This window comes from Vigna radiata, chromosome 3 (genome assembly GCF_000741045.1).
Source record: "Vigna radiata var. radiata cultivar VC1973A chromosome 3, Vradiata_ver6, whole genome shotgun sequence".
NCBI lineage: Eukaryota > Viridiplantae > Streptophyta > Magnoliopsida > Fabales > Fabaceae > Vigna > Vigna radiata.
In genome coordinates, this window is record NC_028353.1 from 7156701 (window position 1) to 7163712 (window position 7012).

General features: G+C 35.5%; 1 pseudogene; it reads right to left on the bottom strand.

The window, feature by feature from the left end:
- LOC106756959 lies at positions 1-5188 on the bottom strand (annotated as a pseudogene).
- Between the last annotated feature and the right edge of the window lie 1824 nt (positions 5189-7012).

The following is a 7012-nucleotide window of genomic DNA, read 5'->3' on the forward strand; positions in this document are numbered from 1 at the left end:
TTATGGAACTAAGGAGACAATATCATTTGCTATGTTTTGAGCCTGAGCATTCTCCATAGAGTTCTGTTCTTCCATTCCAACGCAGTACAAACCGTTCTTACCCTTCCATTGATTTTTCGAACAAGGAAAACCATCCTCGTTCAGAAGATCTTCACCTCTCTGTTTAAAACAAATCAATATTAATGTTATTAATTATCAAAATAAGTTGATCCTAATAATAATCAGTATTCATTATCTGAATTGAACATATATTAATACAAAGTGAACAACACAAAACAGAGAAAACTCGGTGATTTTTATATCATAAATTACATAGAAATAAAGAAACAACTAACAAAAAAGATGACATTTATAACAAGCAGATACAGATAAACCAGAACAGGAAATAGTAACAATACGAGTATGATGCATTATGCATACCTTGAGCCAATTTTGAGTGGTTCTCTTGAAACCTGTGCAGAAAATAATTGAATCAAAGGGGAACGATTTGCCGCCTCGGAACAACACTTGGTTGCCTCTTATACTCTCTATTTCTGTGGGCACCACCGACACAGGTAATGTGATACAATGAACTTCAATCTGTATATCAGGATTACTTTCTCTTAAATTCAGTTTTTGTTTTCTTTTTCTTGACAAAAAGTGTAAAAGTTGTGATAGTGTTACTTTTATCTCTCCAGATTTGATTTTCTTGATTGTTCCCAAATCAATGACAGGGAACTTACCGTACTTCATCTTCATGGTGAAAGGACCTTCACTGGGAAACGGCAGCCCATACTTACTCAGATCACCATACACAATCCTGCTAACTATCCCCAACAGTTTCTCCACTGTTTCTCGTGCCAAATACCATAACAAAAGTGACCCATAATTCATCATATTCCTCGAAAGAAAATGAACCTGTTCAACCAAATCAAAACATCAGCCTAAGTCCTATAAACCAGAAACTTCACTTTAAGATTTTGGATTCATCTTCTCTCAACCCAAATTCTCGATTAAGGTTGACTCTTCTGCCAACCTAACATAAAAAAAGAAAACATGTTTTGTGTACGCAAATTAAAAAATAAGATGAATGATTAGAAAATTATTAGTGCAAAACGTTGGTTAAAGGGTAGTTCGACGAATATTAATGGACGGCGGCGTTACCATAAATAAGTTGGTAAACAAAACGTCGGTTTTTGTGGCAATCGACGTCTATGATATAGTAGACGTTTGTTCTGCCCTAACCAGACGTCTAAGGGTTTGAGGTAGGCGAGAAGACAGTCTTTTCTGCCCCCATTGACGTCGGTTGTGAGGGGGGCAGACGTCTACGTGGTTGCAATTAATGTTCTTCACCTGATTTCCAAGCGCTTAGACGTCACTTAATAAAACACCGACGCCTATAATGTTATAGACGTCTCTTCTCCCTTAACTTGACGTCAATGGGCCTGTCAGGAAGGCGGAAAGATAGTCAAATTCTGCAATATAGACGTCGGTTTTCTGGGAGAGCGAAGTCTATGTGGCGGTTATTAATGCTATTCACCAAACTCGCAAGTACTTCGACGTCTAATGGAATCGGCGCAAACTTCTAAAATGTTACAGAAGTCGACGCCCAAGGACAATCGTCGTCTACTTCCCTGACAGGAATTGAAACGTCATTCCGATCAGCGCCGCAGACGTCGATGTCCCGTGTGTCCAACGTCTAAGGTGCATGCAAAAGGCAGATTAAAAGTTATCTTGGACGTCATATTAGTGAACTAATCGACGTCTAGCTGACTATAGACGTTGGTTTCTACAGCAACCGATGCCTCAATTCATGTTAAATAAACCGTAGACTTGCAGTTTCACAAACATCATCGTCTTCCTCCTCTCCTTTTTCTCTCTTGCGACATTGTATTTCAGGTGCGTCATTTTTTATTTAAACCGTTTAAATTTTGTTGAGTCCGATTATATTAATCTTTCATCGATTATCTTCTGGTTCAACTGATTAAAATTTGTTTGGTTTAAACTTTTTAGTTGTCCTTATTTACGTTAGTTTTTCCCAATTTGATCCCCGTTTTTTCAAAAGTTTCAATTGAGTCTTTAAAAGTGCTAATTTGAATTAATTTGGCCCCTGTCATTAAATTAGTTTAAAGGTGTTAAGTTTTTGCTGATTTGGATATTGACGTGTCCAATTTTTTTAAACGTGGTATTTTTTCTCTGTATACGTGGAATTAGTAATTAAAAAAATATTCTCTACCCACGCTTGTTCGAGTCGCAAATTTGATGGCGAACTTTCCCCAGGCCACTGGCGAACTCCTCTTCTTCTCCAGCTGGTTCTCCGGTTTCCCCACTTGACCTTCTTGGGAAGAGAAATTTGCAGAGAAATTATAGCATTGGCATCCTATAATATTGTTTACTGATCTTTTTTCTTTTCTTTTCCTGTAATATAAGCGTCTTCGAAAGTGTTGTTTGCTAAACTCAGCAGGCTGAATATGTTTGAAAAACTTGAACTTTTCGTCTTGCATTAATGGAACATTAATGATGAAGGAACGACCTTCACAGGTGCCAATGCTGACAACATGATGTGGTTGGCCATACTTTTATTAAATGTTATTTAATGTTGTGCATTAATCTTAGAACACCTTATAAGGGAAAGAACAATCCAAACATCATTCTATTTAGCACCTCAAATGCCGATAGAGCAGAGTTTAATCTTTGACCCAATATTCTGTTACCTCCACTAAAAATTTTTTGCTAGGGTTTCGTTCGAAGTGATGGGGAAGAACCCCTTTTGGGTGTATGACGGAGAAACGCTTTGGTTCTTCAGAAAGTTCGAGAAGGGTCACTTGCAAATCAGAGACCGTTTCTGATGCTCTCCCAGCGAACCTCTCTGGTACTCCTTCACTCTCAGCAACAAGCAACCTCTTCCTCAGCTTAACCTTGACGAAATTAACATTTCGAAAATCGATCCCGTTAAAGGTATCATTGCCTTTCCTGGTTCTTAACGAAATTAACCTTGACGAAATTAACATCCTCTTTCAATTTTGTTGCTTTCGGGCTCTATTTCCCATTTGAATTTGGTTGTTGCTTGTGCTGAAATGTTTATACTTTTTTTTCGGTGGAAGGTTGTGTCATGTCCTGTGTCACTTGCTCCTAAGCATTCTTCTAAGTACACCTTTGACAAGGTTGAGAAAGGGGTCAACCTCGTCAGCGTCGTCAATGGCTAGATCGACAACAGGGTAGGAGTTGAGATCGGACAAGGGATCCCGAGGGAGAGTGCCTGTTCGTGGATTATCTTGGAGGTGGGTATTCCAACGATCTCTTTGACCTTGCCCTGGCGGAGAAGCTCACCGATGCAGTTGACGCCGTGCTTGGCAGTGGAGCCAGTGCCAAGGCCGAGAACCATGCCGGATTCGACGTACTCAACGGCCTTGTAGGCAGCGATCCTCTTGAGGTTGTGAATACAACGGAGGGGGAACGAGAGGAGGAAGAGAGGAGAAGGTCGGCGTTCCTCCACGTAACAACTGCCACTTATTACAATTTTATCACGTCAAGCTGTCGAGTCATTAAGGTTTTAACTCCGTTAAAGCCAATTTAACGGCAGGGGTCAAATTAACCCAAATTAACACTTTTAAGGACTCAATTAAAACTTTTAAAAAAACAGGGATCAAATTGGGAAAAACCCACGTAAATAGGGACAACTAAAGGGTTTAAACCAATTTGTTTTTCTTGTGTTGTGTTTTAGTGCAGTTTTGTTCCTCTCTTGGGATAACGTTGTACCACATTCTGCCTTTGCTAGCTGCCTCCCAAAAAAAGCGGCGTCTTTTGATTTCTTATGGTGTTTTGACCCAAAAATGACCCTGGGTCATTGTCTAGTTATCGTTTCACCATAATTTTTCCATCTTGTGGTTGAAAATGGAACTAGGCAAATACCCAGGTTCGGTTTTTGGTTGAAATTTCATAAAAAATTCAAAAGACGCAAGCTTTTTTTGGCAGAAACTAGCAAAGACAGAGTGCGCTACTAGGCTATCCAAAGACAGTAAAAAAATTGCACTAAAACACAACGACTATATTAGACGTCGGTTAATGCATAGACTGACGTCTATGGTGATCTTAGACGTCGGTTAATGCATAGACTGACGTCTATGGTGATCTTAGACGTCGGTTAGTGACATGTTCAAAGTTTTTATAGTGCTCTTAGACTTCGGTTGGTTTCCACACCAATGTCTATATGGTGCTCTTACACATCGGAGTAGGCCTTAACCGACGTTTATTGATGTCGGACCAGACACTAACTGACGTATGTATAGACGTCTATTATATAGAAATTCGACGTTCCATCAACATCACCCGTAATGACATTGATTATGAAAAAAACATTAAAAATAAAAAATAACATACATCTAAAATCCTTTCTCCACTACTTAATAGTTTTCGAGGTTATTAACTTTTTTTTATGTGCCAATTCATAAGCTCGTATTTATGAGTGAATAAAATTGTATAAAAAAATTATTAATTATTATAAATCCGAAACTAAAATTAAAAAAATTCAGTCATTGATCCAAAATTCGGTGTACCGGAGTGCGAGCAACGAACGATGGAAGGCTTAGAACCAAAATTGGCCAAATCAAGCGCAATCTCCATGCCAGAATTCCCAGATCCAACAACCAGAACATGTTGATCTCTGTAGTCCTTCCCGTTTCTGTACGAAGTTGAATGAATCACTTTTCCTCTGAAACTCTCCAACCCTTCAACCCTAGGCACGTGAGGCTTATCTTCGCCACTTGCCACCACCAAAAATCTTCCACGGTACTCCTCCACTTCACCGGTACTTCTGTTCTGAGCCTTCACTCTCCAGAGCTGTTCCGCTTCGTCGTACTCCGCCAGCACCACCCAGCGGTGATACAAAATCTTCATGTCGAAATGCTTCTGGTAGGTTTCCAAGTATTCCACGAAGAGCTTCCGAGGCACGTAGTTAGGGTAAGAGTCGCTTGACCAAATGGAGATGGAGACGATCGTACGTGTACCTTTTCCACATGGAAGCCGAACAATCTTCTCTTTCGAGAATGATGTAAGGTATTGATTGTTTCGTTAAGCATGATGCTGCGGCCATGCCGGAAGTTCCGGCTCCGACTATTATCACCTTCTCTCTCTCCATTATTTGTTTGTTTTTCTGTTGTGTTCCTGATCTGTCACAGTTTGCATTTTCTTAATCATCATGTATTCATAAAGAGGCACTGCTACATTGACACTTCTAGATGTCAATCATATTCATTTCACACCTTTTATTTTTTTATTTTTTCAAAATTACTTTATCACCTCGAATAATAAATATTTAGAAAAATAAACTTACTTTAATAATTTTGAATGTAAAAGAAAATGATAATGTCAGAGTATTATCTTTGATTCATAAATACATGACAAGTTCACTAACTTCTATAAAATGCTTTAAATTAAATAAATTTTGGTGGTTAAAGGGTTTCCACGTGGAAAACCCTGCTCCCTATTTTTTTTTTCTTTTTTTCATGAATGAATAACAAGGAAAATGGAAAATTGCAATTTTATTTTATTTAGGTAATTCTTTTTTCATTTCTAATTTTTTTTTATGATGCTTCTAGCGCTGTCTGTGTTTTATCTTTATTTTTGTTTTGTTTCCAAATCTTGATAAATAATTCACAAGTTGCCTAATTGTTGGTTAAGGGTCGCTTGCTAATGTAGAAAGGACACGTGTCCTATCGAAAAGACTCCCTCTCTTAAAATACTTCTAGAGTTTTTTTTATTTATTTAATTGTTATGTATTATTAGTATAAAGTTGTGATATCAAAATAATGAAAAATTAATATAATTTAAATTAATTATTTTGAAAATAAATAATTTTCCGTACCTTAATAGTCAATAATATGTAAAAAATATTTTGTGAGGGCATGTAGATGAGACTATTTTTGTTTGTAATTTATTACTTTGAAAATATTAATATATGTTCTAATTTGTTTCTCGTAACATATTTGAATAATCCTTGCATAGCATTGTCGTAGTTGGGAACGCACATTTTCGTCTCTTCCGCATTTGTTGGGCAAAAGTAGGTTTCGGTATTATAGGATTTATGTGATATTTCGTCTGAAGGTTGGCCTACCTATCCATAAAAGTATTAGATGATGACAAAATTTTCATTCAAATTTTTGATTAATGATTTTACTAAAATATGCGAAACCTTTAAAGAAAAAACTTAAATGAAAAATCATCTTAGTAAAAAATATAAATAAACATACTATAAAAAATAGCTTAAATATAATTTTAATTCTTATTTTCATCAAGTTTATTAATTGTGGTTTTTTTTCATATTTAATTAAATCTCAATTTTTATTAATTTTTTTAATTTTAAATATTTTTTAGAACGTGGTTAAATCTTTAAGGAAAAGTAAATAATGTATATTACATGTTAGTTTGTGATTTTTTTTCTGATGTTTTAATTTTAAAAAAATTATCCATATGTAAATGTTTTATCATGGGGTAATGTAATTGTCATGTGATAAGATTCTGATTTAACAAATAAATACTTTTTTTTTAATTAAAAAATAGAATTAAAAAAAGTAGAATATATTTTTTACGGGTTAACAATTTAAATGTCCTTACTAAAACATATTAAACAATATTAAATTGATTAAAGTTGGACATGAAAAAGAAAAGACTATATTAAATAAACATGATAAAAAACAGGACCAAACCAAATATATTTAAATCTAAAAAATATATATTAAAATAAAATCTAAACTTGTAAATAAAAACTTACAAGAAATTAATAATTAACGGAGAGGGTGTTATGGTATGGATTATTGAAAGCGTGAGAGCGTAGTAGAAACTTGGAGGGTGTTTCATCTACACCTCCAAGCCTTCATCTTGCACTTTCAAAAATTTCACTTTTGACCTTTTGACAACTAATTCTACACCTCTAACTTTTTTAAAAGTTTCATTTTTAACTCTAATAAATATCTTTCCATATTTTTTCTCTTTCTTATTAAAAACACTCTGCATCACCTTAATAATAATTTAATTT